Source organism: Myotis yumanensis, unplaced genomic scaffold (genome assembly GCF_028538775.1).
Source record: "Myotis yumanensis isolate MYYU_CA2020_CCGP unplaced genomic scaffold, mMyoYum1.0.hap1 SCAF_9, whole genome shotgun sequence".
Lineage (NCBI taxonomy): Eukaryota > Metazoa > Chordata > Mammalia > Chiroptera > Vespertilionidae > Myotis > Myotis yumanensis.
The window spans coordinates 9,859,337-9,880,288 of NW_027223760.1; the positions used below are offsets into that span (position 1 = coordinate 9,859,337).

The 20,952-nt window shown below is 36.6% G+C and overlaps 1 protein-coding gene and 1 pseudogene across 3 annotated transcripts in view; one reads left to right on the forward strand and one right to left on the reverse strand.

The window, feature by feature from the left end:
- Window positions 1–20,748, reverse strand: part of TFEC (transcription factor EC) — a 77,896-nt gene extending 57,148 nt beyond the window's left edge. The window contains exon 1 of one of the 3 annotated variants that reach the window (XM_070424965.1): window positions 20,677–20,748. The gene's annotated coding sequence lies outside the window, so the exon portion shown is untranslated. Of the gene's footprint in view, window positions 1–16,084; window positions 16,228–16,468; window positions 16,519–20,676 lie in introns of those variants that run through there. The other 2 variants (XM_070424967.1, XM_070424966.1) reach the window with 2 other exon arrangements.
- Window positions 5,309–6,670, forward strand: LOC139016734 (large ribosomal subunit protein uL4 pseudogene; annotated as a pseudogene).
- Window positions 20,749–20,952: the final 204 nt, after the last annotated feature.

A 20,952-nucleotide genomic window follows, 5' to 3' on the forward strand; every position in this document is an offset into this window, starting at 1 on the left:
GAGATGAAGATATGTCCTTTCCAGCCTTAGCTGGTGTTGCTCAGTGGATAGAGCATTGGCCTGCGGACGGAGGCATCCCAGGTTCAATTCCAGTCAAGGGCATGTACCTTGGTTGCTGGCTCCTCCCTGGCTTGGGCCCTGGTCAGGTCATGTGCAGGAGGCAACCAATCGATGTGTTTCTCTCACATCGATATTTCTCTCTGTCTTTCCCTTTCTCTTCCACTCTCTCTGAAAATCAATGAAAATATATTCACAGGTGAGGATTAAAAAAAAAAAGATATGTCTTTTCCAAGTCAATAAACCAATTCTATGATGGAAAAAATGTATTATTCCATTATTTAAGAATAAATTATCCAGGTATAACATTATATTTTGTGTTATTAGTCATATTTGCATTTGATGCTAATAGCTACATTTAAATAAGTTAATACTACCATTTATATGCTTTTTTAGAAATTTCTCATACAACTCAATTGTTTCCTATAAGTACGGAAATGCACAAGTTAATTACTTAAGCTAGATTCAGTAAAATTTCTTAAATTTCTTTTCATGAAGATGTTTAGCTGACTGAAATAATGTTTAAGCATTAATATTTATTATGACTATTTTTATAAAACAAAAGACATTTTGCTTCAGAAATCAATAATTACATTTAAATGATGCTTTATACTTTACAGTTACTTTCAACTTAAAACATAGCTCTCATGAAATGCTTGAATGTATTATTTTTTCATCCTCGGTATAGTAACCTTTTGATATTATTTTCATTATGAAGTTGTGAATGTTCTTTCAAGGATGCAGAGAATAAAGGAGAAACAAGACAGAATTTTTTAAAAGGTCATAAATCAAATATCTTGGAAAGTCATCAACTGCATTTTTTTTAAGTCACATGTTCTAAAATAGAACCAAAGCCATTCATAAGGACAAGTGGGATAAAAATCAAACCTCCCTACAATCCTTGCCATCTCTTGTATCATCCTGTTACTAATACATTGTATTTTTCCTTTTTAATTATATCCTAAGGGTTAGATTTGGTAAAATATCAATAGATTATCAACATACACAGACCTTATAAAAGAAAGTGGGCAATTAATGTGGTTAAATTTATATTGAAATTCATACACAACTTTGTAAACATAAAATAATTATAAATGTTTATTTCTCAAAAATTTTCTAAACACTTCAAATGGCTTTATACTATCTTAGACTTGAAAACTTTTAAAATATTTTATCTATTTTATGAGTTGATATATGATCATCAATTAATGAAGTCATTTTTATCATAATAAAATGTCATCATTAGAACTGCAGAATTCCAGTCTAACCATTTTCTAAAGAATGTGATTGGGGGTATTTTAGGTAGTTAAATATTAAAATGATCTAGCAGAAAAATGAGACATTGAAATTATTCATTTTGATTGACAAACAGGAAAATGGCTTTGTTACATAAGTACATGTCTATCAATCAATTTTTGTAGATATTTCTCAGTAGGAAAATGTAAAATTTATATTCTCTTTGTTTTACTTAACTAGTAAATATGATGATTTTTGGCTCTCTCTGTTCTAAATGTACCTGTTATTGCATTACCTCCATTAATCAAATTCTTCAAGTGATTGTGCGTTCTTGTAGGAAAGGCCTTCAGTTATATCATTGTTGTAATTTTACCTGACCCTTGTCACTGGAGAGCAATCTTCTTTTAATAAAAAACATACTTCTGCTTTAATTTTTTTATCATTACAGAAAGTACATTGCCATGAAACATTAATTCATCAAGAAGACTGATCACAGGACTTGATGGACTAGTTGAAAGCTCAGAATGCAAAATCATCGTAGCCACAATCACAGGTTGAATCAAACATCCCAGTGATTTGAGTAAGGACTTCTATCTTCATTTTATGGATGAAGAAACTGAAGCTCAAACAGATCATCTGACTTCCTTACAATTATACAGGCAAAAAGTGAACTCAACTTCTTGTCCTTTGATTACAAATAGGTTCAACTGCAAGTTATTTATCATTAGTTCACAAGAAAAATGAAACTTAACTCCATCCCCCACTATTTGAAAAAAAAAAAGTTCTATATTCAAATACAAATATGAACCAACCACCTGTACTCTCTGGTGGAAAAACCTTGGAGTTGCCTCCCCACTCTTAATGTAGTTTTACTTGATTCACTTATGATTTTTTGTTTTATTTTGTGTTTTATTTCATCTGTTTGGTAACCATCAGATGCTGCAAGATCTGAGATCTCCCTATAGTATGGGACATCGCTACAATCAAAATCTAACATCAGAAAATATTAACTCTAGATTCGTCTTTCTTTAAGGTGCTTCGTTCCACTTTAGTCTCTAGATGTATGCATTAAATGTGCACTGAAGAGTCCTAGCCCCTTTCCCCAGGGGAAATTTTAGTTTCCTTATACCATTGCTGTTGCCTTTGTGTTTCTTTTCTAAGAATCTCTAACTCCTCTTCACAAGAGAGAAAGGGTGGATGGGGAAGGAGGTGAAGGGAGAAAGTATTATTTTCAGCTTGGCTTGTTCTATATAAATATCATGTCTATTGTATTTAGTATTTTTTAACTTCTCGCTCTCAGGGATACATTTAAGAAATGAACAAATGCCTATAAAAAGGTAGCAAGAATTGGAATAACAAAATGTTATTAGTAAGAACTTTCTCTTGTGCCAATTACTTTTGAGAAAGAAAAAAAAATCAACATGGTAGGTAATAGTGTAGCTTTGGAATATGTGGAAAGTATTTTACTGTAACTTCAGAGGTGAAAATCCAGGATTCTATTTTTCCATATAATTTTAGCAGACTAACCAATTAAAATAAGACTTTTTTATTGAAAACTAAAAGGAGAAAACAAAAAATGTATTATAACATATTTTATTCTTTTAAACTTTTATCGATTATTTACAGTTATTCTGTGATAGTTAAAATAATGCCTTCCTCAACAAAGATGTCTGCACAGTAATACTCCCACCTGTGGCTGTGTGAGCTTACGTTATAAAAGGGGCTCTGTGCGTGTGATTAAGTTGAGGAGTTTTAGATGGAGAGATGATTTTTATCATCTGGATGGGCCCAATGTAACATCTGGGAGGGCCCTCATTAGAGGGAGACCAGAGGTTCAGAATTGAACAGGAGGAGACGCGGCTCTGGAAGCAGATGCCACAGGGACAATCAGGGAGCCAAGGATCTGGGCGGCCTCTGGGAGCTGGAAAAGGTGAGGAAAAGGTTCTCTCCCAGAACCTCCAGAAAGAAACTCAGCCCTGGTGCTACTTTGATTTTGGCTCCATGAAAAACATCGCAGAGTCCTGCCTCTAAATAAGGTAATGTGCGTCATTTTAAGTCTAAGGTTGTGGAATTTTATTCCAGAAGTAATAGAAGACTAATATGTATGTACTCCTTTTTAATTTGATTCCAAGTTCTATTTTCTCATTCTTGTAGCACTAAGAATTTTGTTGATGGCTTTTAAGAAACACCCTGCATGGAAAGCATGGCAGTATGAGATTTCCCTATCATAGCTGGAGAAAATCTTACCAGGTCAGTTCTCTAAATCTAACACCTTTAACTTCTCAAGGCTATTAGAATAGTCCAGTAAAAGAAGTTATAAAGGCAAAATGTTTCCTTCCCGTCTTTTCTACCTTCCTTTGTTCTTTTCTTTCTCTTTTTCTCTTTCTTTCTTTCTTTCTTTCTTTCTTTCTTTCTTTCTTTCTTTCTTTCTTTCCTTCTCTCTTTCTTTCTCTTTTAGTATAATCTCAAGAAAGTATAGGTGAGGGCAGATGAAAATGGAAAACCAGACAGAAGTCAGCTCATAAAGAGGAATAAATGTCACCCTAAGCTTATAGCCCTGATGTACCATAAAATGCTTTTAGCAGGATGGTAACATGATCAACTAGTATTTCAGAAATATCTCTCAGGCAACAATATGGAGACTGAATTATGGAAAAACCAGACTGGGTGCAAAAAGTATATTTAGGAGTTTTCATTATTATTTCAGGAGAGAAGAATAAAGTTTCCAAGTTAAGTCAATAGTATTTAATATTGAAAAGATAGGCCAAATATTACCCCTAATATAGAGGAATTATATATATATGACTTCTGATTCAGTTATACATATAGTGAAGAGGAAGAAAGGGTCACATAAGAAGCTTAAGTATGAAAGGGGAACTGGTGAAGAAGATAGCAGTTACCAAAATAAGGAATTGAGGCAAAGTTTTAATGAAAAGATTATAATTTCAATGAAATCTGAGTGTCTCCCAGGACAGAGACCTGGTAAACAGTTAAATGTGTGGATTTAGAAATACAGATTTGGTTGCCAGCTTAGAAGAAGTCATTGAATCAGGGTTTTAGATCAAGCTACACAGGATGAGGGATTAAAATTAAAAGGATAAAATAGGAAGTAAAGACCTCTGAGAAACACCAACATGCAATACACAGGAAAGACTAAAGGAATCTCAAAAAAAAATATTTTAAAAATTAGTACAGAGTGACATGACAAAGACAAAATAAGGAAGAAAGAAGTGGTTAGAAAGTCCAACACTACAGGGATGCGGGAAGAGGAAGAGCAGAAAACATTGCTGACAGACTGGGGAATAATTGGGTCACTGGTGTTCCTCGGGAGAATGATCTCAGAGGCTGGTGAGAATGGCAGTCAGCCTGCAGAAACAGGAGGGGCATTGGGAATTGTAAATAAGAAGACGGGGGGGGGGGCAGGGGGCGAGGGGGGGCGGGGGGGGCTCAGCACTTGCACGTTTTCTTCTCTCTCCACACTCTCTCACAGGAAGCATCTGTTCTCATGATTTCAAACACCTCCTACATGCCTGACTCCCAAATCTGCATTTCTGTTCAGATGGCCCATGAGGATGGACCCTGGAATACAGTGGCTTGAGAAGTGAATTGGAGGTGCCGCAAGAGTCCCCACTAGGCACCTTCTCTCTTCTTTTCACTGTGGCTGATATCATATCATCTATTCCCACAGCTTAAACACAATTTACACACTAACAGAATGTAAATCCTAAATTTTCTTTCTTTGCAGGTTCAGTTTTATATATATTAGAGGGAGAGGAAGAGAGAGAGAGAGAGAGAGAGAAAGAAAGATTACTCACAAATATCTTGAAATTTAAAATTTATATGCCCAAATACTCATGATTATTCCCTCAAAACCTATTTCTACCCAGTCTTCAGTTAATGGCATCATTATTCATCCAATTTCTCAACTCAGAAATTGGATAGTCTTTCTTGTATCTTTTATTTTCCTCATCCACAACGTATGTCCATGCTAGCTCTCAAAAGTATGGCAAAGGGAGTGTGGCCTTCTCCTCTCCCCGCCATGGCGTGTGCTCATCCCCTGATATCTGTGTACTCTGAAAAGGGGGAAACATCTGGCAAAAATGCCACTTTGCCTGCCGTGTTTCAGGCTCCCGTTCGACCAGATGTTGAGAACTTTCTTCACATTAACTTCACAAAAACAATAGACCAGCCCTATGCTGTCAGTGAATTGGCAGGGCATCGAACCAGTGCCGAGTCCTGGGGTCCTGGCCGAGCTGTGGCTCAAATTCCCAGAGTCTGAGGTGGTAGAACTCATCGTTCTGGCCAGGGTGCTTTTGGAAATATGTGTCGTGGGGGCCACATGTTTGCACCAACCAAAACCTGGCGCTCTTGGCACCGCAGAACAAACACAACACAGAGACGATATGCCATCTGCTCTGCCCTCGCTGCCTCAGCCTTTCCAGCACTGGTCATGTCTAAAGGTCACCGCATTGAGGAAGCTCCTGAACTTCCTTTGGTGGTTGACGATAAAGTAGAAGGCTACAAGAAAACCAAGGAGGCTGTTTTGCTTCTTAAGAAACTTAAGGCCTGAAATGATACAAAAAAGGTCTATGCCTCCTAGTGAATGAGAGCTGGCAAGGGCAAAATGAGAAACTGTGGTCGTATCCAGCGCAGGGGACCTTGCATCATCTATAATGAGGACAATGGTGCCATCAAAGCCTTCAGAAACATCCCTGGAATTACTCTGCTTAATGTCAGCAAACTGAACATTTGAAACTTGCACCTGGAGGGCATGTGGGCCGTTTCTGCATTTGGACTGGAAGTGCTTGCCGCAAGTTAGATGAGCTGTATGGCACTTGGCATGGAGCTGCCTCCCTCAAGAGTAACTACAGCCTTCCCATGCTCAAGATGCTCAGTACAGACCTGAGCAGAATCTTGGAAAGCCCAGAGATCCAAAGAGCCCTCCAAGCACCACGCCAGAAGATTCCCCACAGGGTCCTGAAGAAGAATCCACTGAAAACCCTGAGGATCATGTTGAAGCTAAACCCATAGGCAAAGACCATGCGCCAGAACACCATTCTTCGCCAGGCCAAGAGCCACAAGCTGCAGGTGGATGAGCAGCAGCAGCACTGGAAGCCAATCAGATGAGAAGGGGGTTCCAGGCCAGAAGCCTGTGGTCGGGGAGAAAGGAGAGAAAGCTGTTGGCCTTAAGAAGCAGAAGAAGCCTTTGGTGGGAAAAAGGCTGCAGCCACCAAGAAATCAGCTGCTGAGAAGAAGCCCGCAGAAAAGATACCCACCACAGAAAAGAAGCCTGTGGCATAAACTTAAATTTGTTTCTTCCATAAAGGTCAAATCACTGTGGATAGACAATTTTGAATAAAAATATGATCAAAGGCAATGAGAAAAAAGAAGTATCGCAAATGAATTTACCTTTATTGTTACTACCAGAGCTCTAGTCCAAACCACCATCATCCCTAACTGTAAGTCCTCCACTGCTGATCTTCCAGCACCCTCCATTGCTCTCAACTGTTCTTTTTTTAGATTATTTTATTTTAAAATACAAAAAAAACCCAAAAACATTTTGTCTTTTGGTTTTAATATCCCTTTATGTGTTTTTTTTATTTATCTTTTTTATTGTTCCCTTTTTTTCCCATGACCCCCATCCTCCCTACTCCTGTCCCCTCCCTAGGTCTTCACCCCACTATTGTCTGTGTCCCTGGGTTATGTATATATGCATATAATTTTTTGGTTGATCTCTTCCCACCTCTTCTCCCCACCCCCCTTCCCTCTAAAGATCCTCTATCTGTTCTATGCTTCCATGTCTCTGGTCTATTTTGTTTGTCACTTTATTTTGTTCATTAGATTCAATATATGAGTGAGATCATGTGAGATTTGTCTTTCTCTGACCGGCTTATTTCACTTAACATAATACTTTCCAGGTCCTTCCATGCTGCTTCAAAGGTAAGAGATCCTTCTCAATAAAGCAACAAACAACGAGTGCTGGTGAGGATGTAGAGAAAGGGAACCCTAGTGCACTGGTGCAGCCACTGTGAAAAACAGTGTGGAGTTTCCTCAGAAAACTAAAAATGGAACTGCCCTTTCACTCAGTAATCTCACTTCTAGGAATACATCCTAAGAATCCAGAAACACATCAGAAAGAATGTATGCACCCCTATGTTCATAGCAGAGCAATTTACAATAGCTAAGATCTGGAAACAGCCCAAGTGCCCATCGTCAGATGAGTGGATAAAAAGGGGGTGGGTATATTTACATCATGTAATATTATGCAGCTGTAAAAAAAAAAAAAAGGAATCTTAACTCTTCTTCATATATCTTCAGAATCGACTTTTAGAATCATAAAATGTCTTCTCTTCCCTCCTGCTTAAAATCTTTCAATTGCTTCTCATTTCATCTAGAATAAAATCCAGTTTTCTTGTTATGGCCTACAAGCCTATCCAACTTCATCTCATATCACTCTCCCTTGTGCTCACTTGGTCTAGCCACAATGGACTTTTATTTTTAGTTAATGTAATAAAATGAACACTACACTCCCCCCACCCCATTTATCCTCCAGACACACCTTTTTCTTCCATGCCTGAAACTTTCACCTGGAGGGTTCTTTGAAAGACTGACTTCTAATCTCTCAAGACTTGATTATAAAGTCTCCTGACTACTTTGTTTAAATGGATCCTTCCCTAATATTTTCCATTTCTAAATCCTTTGCGGTGTTCACATTGTTCTAATTATTCATATGTCATTATTTGTTACCTATGTTACCAACTACATTCTAAGCTTGTTTAGGACAAATAAATTGTCTCTTTCACTTATAATTAGACATCCTGTATTGTTCACAGCACCTAGTATATGACAGGTTCTAAATAAATATTTTTGAAACAAACAAATGAGTGAATGAGAAAAAAAAAACAATGGTGATTACAACACATTGGATGCTTAATTTATGACAAGAACTATTCTAAGCATTTTACATGTATTAATTTTTTAATTGTCTCAACAATCCTATGAAGTAAGAACTATTCTCATTCTAATTTCAATGATGAAAACACTGAAGCAAAGAGAAAGTAAGTAATATGTCAAAGGACACATAGCTAGTAGTGCCAAGATTTGAACCTAGGAAGTGTACTTCCAGAGTTTATACTCTTAATCAGCTTTAAAATTTTTGGAATGCTTGACCATAAAATGAGAAGTCTTGGGGGACTTTAGTTATCATAGATAGCTCTGGGGTCAATACATGGGAGTGTTGTTTTGTTTTGTTGTGTGTGTGTGTGTGTGTGTGTGTAGAGAGAGACTTCATGTTTACATGTACAGGGTAACATTTAATTGAGGAGAGGTAGTAGATACAAGCAAGACAGAATGACTGATTAAGTAGGTGACTGAAAAAATAGGTGTTGAGTGGGATCTAAAGCAGAGGACCTAGTTTTGACAAAAGCATCTTCTTTCTACGAAACCGGAAGAGAAAGAATGTGTTTTAATAAAGATATTTTTAGATTTCTGAGGAGGGAGTTGAAAATATTTTCTTTCTAAATTAGATTTTCTCAGTAAACTTATAGGCAAATTCATTGGCTGAGGGTGTGGACAGAGGTGATGAGATATAAAGTTGGATGAGAGACATAAAGTGTACAAAACCTACTAAATGGAATAGAAGAGAAGAGGAAGGTCCCACTAACACTGAAGATCACTAAGTTGAAAAGTCCTCAATCTGCATATTGTCCTGGACTGTTTTCTTTGACAGCTGCCTGGAGGCTGAGCTAAGAGGCTGCGCTGAACAAGGATTATCAGGTATGACAGACAACAATGGGGCAAGAAGGGACTCTACTTGTGAGAACTTACTGGAATGAGTGAGGCAAAGGCTGAATGTGAAAGGGAACAAAGACCAAAAGGTGAGAAAATTGAATAGTCAGTGGATTAACAGACTCAGTCATGTCAAAGAGAAAGTATAAATAGTGAGAGAGCAAGGGAACTGGAAGGCCGAGAGCTGTGGTCCCAGCTCAGAACATTGGATCCTCTGAAGGCTCCTGTCCATGGAAAATAAGGTGCTTCACAGCCTACCCCCATTGACTTTCTTTTTAAAATCTATTTTTATTGATTTCAAAGAGGAAGGGAGAGAGAGATAGAAACATCAATGATGAGAGAGAATCATTGATTGGCTGCCTCCTGCACGCCCCCACTGAGGATGGAGCCTGCAACCCGGGCATGTACCCTTGGCCAGAATTGAACCTGGGACCCTTCAGTCCGTAGACTGATGCTCTATCCACTGAGCCAAACAAGCTAAGGCCCCATTGACTTTTATAACATTTTTATTCTTCCTTTCAATTGCTCACATACCTTCCTCCTTAGGAAACCATTCAAAATTGTCATAAATATCCATGCTTGTTAATACTGACCACTTTCTTGGTGGTGGCAAAAATTCTGCCATAAAAAGTTTATTGGTAACAGGTACTTGTCTATCAACCAGGCTTCCCCTTCTCCATGGCAAATTAGCTCCAAAATTGCAGCCTCAAACATGGTTGTAATCCTCTTCCCTACTCTTCATAGAATATTTTACAATGACAAAATGGTGGCCATTTTCTTAACTTGAAATATGATGCTTTCACGAGACTTAAAGACAGTGATGCCTGGCATAAATCATTCGATTTTTAAACACTTCCACCATTTTCATTATTTTCACCATCAGTGTCACAGTTGGTGTGTCTTCTCTGTCATTGAAACTGAATTTTTAGATATGCAGCCATAAAATTATAGGGAAGGCAAACAACTGGCATGGAACCCAAAGGCAATAATCAATAAAGTGAATAAGACTTACAGTAAAATGTGTTTTTATACAACATTTTACAATTTACACAGCACTTTCTTATGCATGGATCCCTTTTATGATCTCATATATCTCATATTTGATCCCTTATGATTGTGATCCCCTATTTAACACTTTTTACTGAGGGGATAACTAAAGTTATTAGAGTATCACAAAGTTAAAAATCAACTCATCCATGTCTGCTTATCTCTATTTTGGTGTTCTCTTTAAAGTGAAAACTAGGTTGCCCTAGCTGGTTTGGCTCAGTGGATAGAGTGTCAGCCTTTGGACTGAAGGGTCCTGGGTTTGATTCTTGTCAGGGACCTTCCTCTTCTCTACAATCCCACATACTGGGATTGTAGGCTTGATCCCCAGTAGGGGGCGTACAGAAGGAAGCCAATCAATGATTCTTTCTCATCATTGATGTTTCTATCTCTCTCCCCCTCTCCTTTCCTCTCTGAAATCAATAAAATATATTTTTTATAGTAAAAACTATGTTAATAATCAGAGTGATAAAAATGGCATACATTGCTGGTGAGTATAGAAATTTTGCTTAGAGTCAGGCACAGAACTTGGAGCACTACCCAGTCTTGCCTCACGTAACCCTCACAACAGTGACGTGAGCAGCATTGTTCTCTATGCTCTACACTTCAGAAAGTGAAGATAATGCATAGGTTAAAGAGCTCTAAAGCAAAACAAGACTTCAAATCTTCACTGGTCTCAAGACTGAGATTTTGTTTTTCATCAGAATAATTATTAAAATGAAGCTGTTTCCATTTCAAATTAAAAAATGTCTTTAAATGATAATACCGAATGCTGAACAGGGAACAATGTAACAGGCAGCAGCATGAGTTGTTGCCAGAGAGGTAAATTTGTACATTTTCATAGCCAAAGGAAATGATCCTTAAGGTGTAAAACATTTGAAGCATCAAGATGATCGTTGAAACATTACTAGTAATGATTCTAACATGTAGTGAACATATAAAATTTTAAATGTATATACCCTGATGGACTCTATCTAGCATTCTTTAAACTATGACACATAATTTGCTTCTTACTTTTACTCAGGCCCAAGGGCTTATTGCTTAAAACAATCATAAAATTACAAAAAAGCAAAAACTTTGAAAGCAAGGCTAAAGTAAGTAAGCTTTCTTTCCTGCTATTAATCAACATTTTTTTAAAAAAACAGAACGATACATCAAGTGATTCTAACACAAAAGAAACTATGACTTTTAAGCAAGCTATTTTGAGAACAGTACCATCATGTTATTCATTACCGATACTCGGGCCCTCACTTCCATCTAATCTTGCCATTGAACTTATTTAATAAAAGTACACAGAGTAGCATCTAAGTCCTGCACATGAACAAGACATTTTCATGGAAAAAGTTAGAATTTTAGGAGTGTTGGGAAGCAGCACATGAAAGTCTTTCGAACAATAACAGGATATTTCAAATGATCAATGTAAATGGACTAGGATACTCAACCACTTAGGCCAGACCTTATAACACTGTGCTTACAGCAGATAACAAGCCTATTATATTCTCCCCATAAATGTGTGAATACATCATTCTCCCCATATTTATAGTGGTGTGTTTGTCTTGCCCAAACTTGGAAGCTTGTTTCAAAGTAAATTTCCTAGGGGAACATACGCATGGATACATACATGGGCTTGATTTTTAAAAGCAGCTCAAATAATAATGGCAACTAGATTCTCTTACCTCCTCAAAGGTTTTGTTTGCTGTTTTTGTTGTGGTGTTTTCCTTCTCTCAAAGTCTTCTTCTAAGAAGAACTATGGTTAGTGGCAAGGTCAACTTTTTCTTACCACAAGTCATTCATGACTGGATTGGTAACCTGATTTCTGAGAAGTCATTTGCTGTCATATGTCTAGCGTCAACTCTTCAGAAGAGGAAGAGGATATGATGCCTTGTTAGTGCTTGCCCAAGTTAGGGTAGAGTTTCAATGTAATTGAACTCTATCTGTGCACAGGAAAATGTGTGATTATTTTTCAGCCTATAAATATATTGCCAGCCCTAGCAAGTGGAAAGACATCTCACTCTAGAAAGACAAATGCTGCAATGTGTCACTTTCAAACTTCTCTCACTGGTCCCAGGAAAATAGGTACAGATTTCAAATAAAGTTATTTAAAGTAAATTCTGGTGTACAGACACCCACGTCCTCCGAAGATAATTTTCCAGATAGATTGTCTCCAGTCAATCTGACCACTTTCACCTGACAGGCAAGCCAGTCAAACAAGCAGTCACAGTGGGCCAAGAATCTGTCAAAATGGTTTGCTTAACTGGTGATTACTTTTTGACTGACTTGAGCAGTCGAGTTAATCAAAACAGTCAAACCAATCTTCGCTCTTCCTGTTTTAGTAGGTATGCCCTGTTTATGTATTTGAAAGGAGTTTTATCAAGTGGCATTGTTTAAAAGAAAGAAGTCTAAAAAGTTGTGAGCAAATCATTTGATAATTAGGGCTCTCTTCAGAGTTGGTCCTCAGCTTCAACACTGGGCAGAAAGGTTCACTGGACCTGCCTGAGAAGTACAGAGGGAGGCGAGGGAAGGGGCAGGCTAGAGCAAAGCACCATGGGAGCAGGTAGGACCCATATGCCCAGTTCCTAGCATTTCTCGGTTAGAGGACTGAGACATGTGTCCTGATAAGCAAATCGGCTAGCTATACTTTTTAAGATTAAATTAAAGCACTTAGAAAGAACCTAATGTAGAGTTTGGTGACATAGATGTCACTGTTGATAATGCTTTTCTGTTCTTACTGTGAATAGCCTTTTTTTGTCAGAAGAAAGATAAGCTTTAAGAATCCCCTTACTTGATTTAAAAATGAAGGTGAGGGCGATTTAATTTAATTTCTCAGCTTGCACAAATGACAAGCTTGAATTACAATGTGATGTCTCAAAAGCATTGTTAGAGCACCAATTGAAATAGCAGGTTTGGGAATTAGCCCACATGGCTTCAAACTTGAGCTCCTCACTGACAATCTATGCGCCTGTGGGTCGAATATTTCCCTCTCAAAATGTAAATGCCCTTACCTGTACAGTGAGTGCAATAATACCACTCAATTCCTAGGACTTCCTGATGACTAAATGACTTCATGTGAGCATAGCACTTTTAATAAGGCAGGGTAAGGAGGACTTGCTGTAGGAGGCATCTGACCACAGGAAGAGAGTCCAGCTCAAGTTCACCATAACTGTGAGAGCATCTTGTTCAAATGAAGTATTTTTATAAAGAACTAAACTTCTTTTATAGCAGCATCTTATGTTTGCTTGGCCTTGCTGCAATTAATAGTGTCATCATTTAATATCTTTATTATTTATAATAACAACTAAGAAGCATGTGGCTAGTTTCTAGGTCCCCATCTATGCAGACATTGAGCTAGGTGTTATACCTTCACTGTCACGTTTAATAACCATATGCTAGTAACCCAACAAGGTATATCAGGTTTACATGAAGAAACGGAGTTTCAATCACATTACATGAGCAATCTGGAATTAAACAACTGGTTATGACAGAGCTTGTTTTGAAACCTAACCATCTTGCTTTAAAACCCATGTTCATTCTAATTTACCATGTTTCTAAGAGCCTATATTGTAATAAATTAATAATATATTTCTGGTTCTTCAAGGAAAGAAGAGTAGTTGATATTACAGTCTTGACTTCCTGAACAGAACTTGTCTATCGGACCTCTGAAGGTGTTACAAATAAATCAGAGAAACCAAAATGATTGAACACTGATCTATCATATTCAGAGCCCATGCTCTTTCCACTATCTATATCGCCACTTTGTGTTTCACAAGAATACAGCAAAATGCCTGAAATATAAAACTCACATATCTCAAAGGGTGTTGGTGGAGCTGGGCAGGATTTCAAAGACTGGTGAATTCAGCAAATACAAAGGAGAATGTCTTGTTAATTTGTTAACTGTTTTTATTGATTTGAAAGGAAGGTAAAGGAGAGGGGTAGAGAGATAGAAACATCAACTCAAGAGAAAATCAGGTATCTGCTGCCTCCTGAATGTACCCCGCAGTGGATTGAACCCACAACCCTGGCATGTACCCTGACCCTGAATCGAACCGTGACCTCTCTCGGTTCCTAGATTGACACTCAACCACTGAACCACACGAGCCGGGCAAATGTCTTGTTAGTTGAAGGTGGCTGTAGCATCAATTAATAGCCTTCAAACTAAGCAACTGTGGTAACATCAAAACCTTCCACACTATTTCTTGGCTGATTTTTCAGTCATTGGTAGAGGTTGTAATGTGATAATAATGTACAAAAACCCTAAAAACTCTGAAGGAACTTGAATGGATGATAACGGGGAAGAGCCCGAGCTTCCAGCTAAAACTCAACATAGGAGAGTATACTCCAATTTATAGGATTAACATCTCAGGAGACTTGCCCTAGGTTAGTTCATCTCTCTGTGATGCCTTATCCTCTAGATGGAAATAAAAACAGTGAACTCTCTTAAATGTGCCCTACGGTCTGATTAAAGATTGAAAAGGTCTCTAAAAATCTACAGCACTCCCAGGAAAAAATGCTAACTATCATTATCATTATTACACCAAATGCCATAATTTGGTCTCCTCAGATTCCCTTTTTATGTAGATTCCATCAAACTCTGACTTTTGACTTTTTGCCTGTCTGACCAAATCTCCAATGACAAAGCAAAGGGAAATGTTGAGGCAATTAGTGGGAAATGGAAGCAATTAATTCCCTTTTTTAGTGGAGACCTGGCCTCTGTGAACCAGTTTAACCAAAAATAATCAATGACCTTTCTCTGACCAAAGTGAAGCAAATCTACTTGATATTTGTCACTAGTTATCCTTCTACTGCTTCAACATTAATGAGTGTCTTCACTCTGCCCCTTTCTTTTATGAATTGGAGCCATCTATTCTGGTCCCTTGTTACCTCTGCAACTGCTATTTTTGCAAATGTAACACAGTCAAAGACCTCATTATCCATACATAAGCCTAGGAACCATTTTTAGCATCGCAGCACTTTCTGGTTTTCCCTAACCCTTCTCTCTTGAACTGTTTTCCTTCAGTGGCATAAAGATCGGCTCTGGTTCAAAATGAATGAAAAAGAACAACAAAGATGAAGTTTAAATTTAAAAGTGGGAGGAAAAATGATTGCATAATTTACCTATGTTTAAGCACCACACAGACCTAGATCCAGGTCCCTGCTCCGTCACTTCCTCACTGGTCACCTTGGGAAAGTTAACTATCCTTCCAAAACCTCTCCTTTCTGAACAATAAAGATAACAGCTTTTGCCTCAAAGGTATTGTCAGACTCAAAAGAGGTGATACATGTAAAGCCTTTTAGTACCTGACTAGAGCCCAATCAATGTTAGCTATTATCAACTGGTGGAGAACAGAGAAAAGATTTCAGGTAATATAGCTGATACTGATACTGATTAAAAGTCTTCTAAGATGACTGCTACTCAAGCAAGTTAGCATTTACTGACTCCCATTTATCCCCAGGAGAGGACTTATTATTTTAGTGTATGCATTTATTTTGTAAATTATTTCCTACTAGTGTGTTTTGAAATATGTTTGCTTGCTATTTTGTTGTTGCTGTCTGTTTTGTATTTAGAAAACTACAGCGAGTTTTGTCATGCATTTCATTGAGTGTGTCCAAAAGGACTGAATATAAGTGAATTTAGATACTACTTAATATAACCAGTGTTTCATGTTGAAACAAATTAATTGGCAATACATTTTTAGAAAATATGGAAGAGCAGAGGGGACCTATAAAGAAAAAGAAAACAAAAAACAAATTAAAGGTTACTTCCCAAATTCATTTTATACTTAATTTTGCTCTGAGAACTCTGTGCTAAGGTAACATCCTTCAAGGTTGTTTTCAGGAGAGGGTATTATGAGAAGAAAGGCCAGATATATTAAATAGTAGTTTATGGTTGTCTTTCATGCTCCGAAAATCTATCTGAAATGTGAGATCCTGGATCCCATAGGAAGAAGGAGAGAGGTCCTACCTTTAGGCACTGAGCTGTATTTCCAATCTTAGAGCTCCCATATTCAATATAAGTGTGGTATCCCAGGAATAAATGCAGCACTGCTCTTCGGGCACAGCAGACCTAACTTTAACACTAAACTCTTTCTTCACACTCAGTCCAGATCACAGTCCTTTGCTCTGCACACAGGATGCTAGATATTAATTTAACTGAAAATATTCAACAAACACACACACACAGGAGAGAGAAAGAGAGAGAGAGAGAGAGAGAGAGAGAGAGAGAGAGACTTACTCAAAGTCACATGGCAAATTAGCAAGCTAAAAATGCTGAACTGACTTCCTATTTCACAGTATGTTCTATCAGGACTAAGCCAAGCAACCACAAAGAAATGACTAAATCACTTACAAATATTTGCTTGTTCCACTGCTTTGGGAGTCATCCATGTTCCATTTAAGTACTTCATTCTCGAGTGAAAAATGACATAGTCCATCACCTTTGATTTTCTTATGAAATAGGTTCTATCATATTTTTAACCAAATACTTGTCTTCTGTTCTTGCCAGGGGGACAACTGCTTTGCAAAGTACTATCCAGAGACACATGCTTGTCCTTGCTCTCTTACAGCAGGTACACTCTATAAACAAAATAAAAAACTAAGGAATCTAGTATGTGTTCCAAATGGACAGAGACATCCCACTGAAACACAGTCAGATCAAGCTACTCCCCTTGTGAAGATCCCAAGCTCTAATCAAAGACCACTGAATGTGCCGCTTTTTACAATCCCATGCTATTTTTGCTTTGATGTCTTTCTCTTGCCCTTTTCTTGCCTAGAAAATAGCTAATTATTTTTCAATATCTACTTAAACCATCATATTTTGATGGTTGCAAAACCCCAGACTAATAGCAAATTCATATAAACTTTTTATAGCACTTTCCAGTATGATTAATTGGTGAAAGGCAGGTAATATATCTTACATAGCGTATCCTCAAAACCTAGTGTAGCATCTGGTACATGCCTCTACTTATAACTTAAACTTAAGTACACTTATATAGGTATTAACTAAGTGATTGCTCAAGACAAAATCACACATTTTCTACATTCTCCAGAGGATGAGGTTATCAGTCATCTCATTTGGGCATCCCAGACTAACTGACTTGTTTCTACACTTACATGTCCCTGACTTGTTTCTACACTTACATGTCCACAAGAAGCATTCAAAAAGCTAATAAAAAATTGGGTTGTTTTTTATTTGCAATAAAAACTATCGATGTTTTAAAATTTGAGACCAGAGAAAAAGTAGAGGAGGTTGATATGATTATGCGAAGAACATATAATAGTAGGTATAGTACTGATGGAATGATAAAAGTATCCATCATTTGAAAAGTGCCTTTCACATGTGAAGGGCAATAATAAGCTACAGAAAAGGAAAAGTGATTAAAAGGAGAGAAACATTCGAGAGTACAACTAAAGGATGATGCCTCTTAGACTACAATTAATTAAGAAACCTAAAAGTTTACCAGAATTTAAAGTCTGATGTTAAAAAAAAAATGCTGCTTACAAAACTGTTACAGACCTCAGATTGTTCAGTAGGGTCAAATCCATTTGAATTTGCATAGGATCAAAAGAAGTAAAGAGTGTAAACATCTTAGCTGCTGAAAAATTCCCTAAAGACACTTGATGAGACCATTACCTGCCAGATTTTCAACGTAGCCGGCACTGGTCTAAATTTGGGGAGAGTGCGAAAAGATGTTGGAGAGAATGAGTTTTGGCAAGACTGAGAAAAGGATATAGCAAAATATATATGAAAGTTCTGGCTCAAATTCTTATCTGGATGGAAATATATCTAAGGGAAGCTGAATGTGTTTCAGAACTTAATTTGTTCATGTGCATATGAACTTCTGTATTGGAAACATGTTCACACAGTAAGAAATAAGAAAGGTACTAAGAGCGGAATGAAAGGATCTCTGGCCAGTGGAAGAAGCTAGAGAGTGAACCACACTCTGTTCTAGTATGCAGGCTGAGGAGGAGTGTTTCAGGAGAGGCAAGAGAAGATTTGAAACATTCTCACATGGTGTGAATATGAAGAAGGCATGGGAATCCTTATTAAAACTCAATCTCTATTTCCTAGACTCTTTGCTTCTTTTATTTGAAATTGTTGTGTAAGAATTTTAAATTCTACTTTTGAATCCCACCTGTTCTTTCATAACTGAAGAGAGAAAAAAGAAAAGTGAAAATTATTAGCCCCAACCTCTCTCTGTATCCTGAGAGCAATTACAAAGTCAGAAAGAAGGGCTTTCTCTCCTTAACCAACCTATTCGTAAAACAGGTCACCTGGGGAAATTCCACAAACTACCTTACTATTTTGCTTTTCAATAATACTGATTTCTCCAGTTTTCCTAATGTTTAACATAAACTACCTGTAATACATCCTCACACTATTCTATTTTTGTTGACACAGTTATCTAGGCTTTCTATGCTCCAAAAATTAAATTTAACAGAATCACAAAATTATCTGTCATCCTCTAGGTCTCACAGGCAAAGTAATATTTGCCAGATGTTGATATATTGCCAAACACCTCCACGCCACCCACCGATTCTGTAACTGGCTGGTAATTCACAACTCTATAAAATAAGAAATACTTCTGTACATTAGTTTCTTGTTATTCATTTTTTCTACAAGACTACTGTTAAGCTCTTCCCTCATAGGTTATGTTTTTGAGGACACGTGTGATTCTTTCAGCTTTGCTCACACATCCGCTCTATGCCTCACAGATTCTTCTTTCTGACCTTAATAAATATAATCAGTAAAACCTGCACAGGAACGATATTTTGCATTATACACTTGTTTTGTTTTGCCAAATAGGAAAAAAAAATTGTGATCTGCTATTTGTAAACATTAACTTTCTGGATCTGTTTTCACTCCATTGCTTAATCTATTTTTTTCTTTTTACTATAAAATTAATTAAATTTACCTCCATAAAGAATCTGGCATGTCTAGCTGATTTCATATAATTTTATTTGTAAGTTGACTTATAAAGAATTGAATGATTGCATTTCCACATGTATCATATATTCATTATTTTATCAATAGCTATCATTCCCTTTGAAACATATTTCATTAGTTTGTCTGGAATTACTGGATAAGATTTTTTTTCAGTTTTTCCTTCCCTTATTTCCTTTGTATAGCTACTTAAGCCACTGTTTTCAAATTTATTTTCTATGTCCACTGTGTCAATTACCATAATTTCAAGAAAATTTATTTATACGGGAAATGTGCATCATATTTAAAGGCCTCATAATTTGTCTTTCTAGAACTTATAACAAACACTTGTGCCACAATCATTAAAATTAAGCTGGCTTTTAAGAAACATTTTTCAGCTTATTTCATTTTTGACATCAGATCCAAGTTTCAGTTCAACAAAATTTACTCATACATACTTCTTTGGAATGGAACTGAAAATTAAAAATGATTATAATAATAATTAAAACCAAAGAAATAGAAAACATGAAAATTATATATATCCCATTTGCTTTGTAGCTAAAAAAATATATTTTTTAATTCTGAGGTTGGGTATCACAAAGTTTGGCTTCTTTAAGATAGCTTCCACCAAAATAATAAAGGATTTAGTACTAATTCAAAAGCTATTCAAAAGCATAAAACTATGTTCAGATTCATCTAAAATAGAAGTGAAGCAGGACTGACTGAATAATCTTGATAATGAACTCCATATTCTGTTTCACTTTGCTTTGTTGATACAGTCTGAGCAGGGAAGAATTGTGAAGTTTCTTTCAGCCTCTTTAAGTTTAAATAAACTTTCTAGTAAGTAACTTACTAATATGTTACCTGAAATGAATTAAAGATTACCTCAGGTTTATTTTTCTCAAAATGTCTATTTCCAATAAAACATTTTAAGACAATATTAAAAGTATGAAATTATTATTCATATAAACAAATATATATAAAATACATGTGCAGATAGGTATGTGTATATATTCAAATATATAACTTTCAAGTCTCCACTCCAAGTTTCATTATTATAATTGAAACTATTACTGTAAACAATTATTGCTCTGGAATTCTTGACATCTCCTACACAAACTTTCTGGATCCAAATCTTCATTATAAACCCAAAAGAATATTTAACCCCAGGAAAATACCATATACTAAAGTACTATCTGGTGTTATTTCTGCTATGAGCAGTAATATTATCCTACATTTAAAAGCCAATTAAATATATATTGTTAAAATATAAACATAAATTAACATTTACTCATAAAATAATATGTAAGATGCCATAAAATGTTAAATTATGTTCCAATTTAGTAAATAATTGAGATTATCAAACTGGAAGAAGAAATTGCTTTGGTTATCATGAACTAAAACAGTGATTTCTCCATCTTGTTAACATAAGACATTGAGTTTCAGATATATTTTACCCAAATTACAGCAAACTACAGTTGACTACTCTAATATCCTGATGCCTACTGATCATGCAAAATGAAACCACAATTATAAGCAAGCCACACATATCAAAGTAAAATAGATATTGATTAGACTCCTTTTCAGCATTTGTTTAAAGTACAGAAGATTAACTTGCTAGTTTAGTTACCTACCAGCAATGATTGGATTCTATCACTGTTATCACTTCTACAAACAGCACCAAAGTATAACCCCTCTTCCCATAACATAAGCACCATGCCAAAGAGACAACCACAGTAAAAGAACTGATCATGAATAATTTGGAGTGGTTGAAATCCGGTTAGTGGAGGAAAGAGAAAAGAGAAGTGGCTCATTAGGGCATTTCCTGAACCTTGGTTGGGATTTCAGTTAAGGAAGAAGAAATGACACAGCAGTTTCAAGTAAGGGAAGTTCCTTTATTTATCTAAAGT